This window comes from Lagenorhynchus albirostris, chromosome 4 (genome assembly GCF_949774975.1).
Source record: "Lagenorhynchus albirostris chromosome 4, mLagAlb1.1, whole genome shotgun sequence".
Classification (NCBI taxonomy): Eukaryota; Metazoa; Chordata; class Mammalia; order Artiodactyla; family Delphinidae; genus Lagenorhynchus; species Lagenorhynchus albirostris.
In genome coordinates this window covers 117467738-117469785 of record NC_083098.1, presented here as the reverse complement: position 1 = coordinate 117469785, position 2048 = coordinate 117467738, and positions in this window count along the sequence as shown.

Below are 2048 nucleotides of genomic sequence, written 5' to 3'. Positions count from 1 at the left end.
AAATGTCCCCCTCATAGTTAAAGAAAATGGTTGTTGGGCTCTAGAAAATGTCACAGAATGTGAAAAGGAGAGGCTCTGAGTTTATAGGTGTTCAAATTGAAGCTGGAGTTGACCACAAAAAGTATTTAGTCCCAACCCTTTTTATTTTTTTTCTGGCCTCGCCCTGCAGCATGCAGGATCTTAGTTCCCAGATCAGGAATCGATCCCGTGTCCCCTGCAAATGGAAGCGCAGAGTCTTAACCACTGGACCACCAGGGAAGCCCGGCAGCCCTTCTTTTTATTTGGGAAGAAACAGAGAGCTAGGAAGGTTAAGGGTTGTGCCCATGGTCATCTAGTCCCCCTCTCAGGTAGACATCTTTAAGTGGATCTGTCAAGCGCATAAGCTAATGACCTCCCTCCACCTTCTCTGGGAATTTTACTTAATACAGGTAAATCCCTAATAGCCACGTGGGTGCTCTGAGAACTTAGCCCACCTGCTGTAACTGATCAGATCAGGGGTGTATACCCAGCTGTGTCCGTCATTCATCTTTCAATATTTGAAACCACAAAAAAAGAAATAAGAAAAAAAATTGAAACCATTAGTGGTTCAAAACTCTTTCTGTGGCTGGAAATATAGCTTGTAGATTCAGGAAATATAACACATATGTGTTAATGACCCATACTCCCCTGTCGTGTACCTGTGCACAAAGGAGCAAAGAAACAGGTCAGCAGAGTGAAGCAATTGTGCAGAAAATGGCAGGAAAATGTAAACAGAGTGTGAACCCTAGGGCCTTCTAGTTCCTTTTCCCAGTCACTCACTGAGCTTAGCTGCATTCCTGCTCTTGGGTTCCATGACACGTCCCTGCCAACCCCACCCCTTTTCTCCTTGTGTTAGTTCAACTTACTTGCTTCTATTACTTGCAACCAAAGAACACTAATATCCCCTCACAGTAAGTGTGAGTAGGCGTGGGAGCCAGCAGGACTCTCTCTGCTTGCACTCCGGGCCATCAAGCAGGGAGCCTACCTTATCCTTCCTTTTCCCACTGGACGCTGAGGAAACACTGGCAGTAGGACCACTGGGAACTGCTTTTCCGAACCCAGAAGGATGTAGCACGGAAGGGACGCTGCTAAGAGCATCAAGATGCCCACATGATAGGGACGCATATAAAAAGGGAAGAGATCACAGCTGAGCTGTCTGACCATCTGAATTACTGCCCCAAATCCTCCCTGGGACAGCCCAGCTGTGGCTTTCTCCTTTTCTCTGTCTGAGATCCAGTCATGACTACTTGCTGTCACAGTCTCTGTATGTTGTTGGATCAGTCCTTATGGCCATTTCTGCAAGCCTAGCTGAGTCTGGGTCTCCTCCTTGGAAGCAAATATTCTCTAACTGCAGTTCCTCTGCTGTCCTCTCACAACCAGGATTACAGACCTCTAGTCCCTGGTTCTACATTTCTTGGGACAGTCATCTGCTTTCTTTTGCCTGGGCCTAATCCCCAGGGTATCCCCACTCTCCCCTGTCTTAGGTTGGGTTCCTCAGGAATAGAACCTGGGAAAAGCATTTGTGCAAGTAGTTTATCTCAAGGAGTGCCGGCAGGGAAATGGGAGGTGACAGAGGGAAGGGAAGGCAGCTGATCAAGTGTGTATTAGAGGGCAGGTTACCACTCTGGGCAACTGGGGTGCAATCCTGTCTTGGGGACTTGGGGAGACAGTGAGAAAATGTCTCAGAGTTTCCCACCCTAAGGCACAAGGAAGCTAAATTCTATTTATCTTCCAATTCCCAAGCAACATTGATGCCGAAATCTCAGCTTCTCTGTACACCGGTGCCGAATTGAATCTCTGAGACAGAGTTTTGGGTGAAGTAGAAAAGAATAGCTTTATTGCTTTGCCAGGCAAGGGGGGCCACAGCGGCTAATGCCCTCAAAACCGTGTCTCCCAACTTGGAGAAGTTAGTGAGGAGTTTTATAGTAATGGTTCAAAGAGGGCGTGATCAGCTCGTGGACATTCTTCAGATGGGTTCGTGGTGAGGTAAGTAGGAGTCAGCGTCATCAACCTTCAGGTTCCAACGGGTC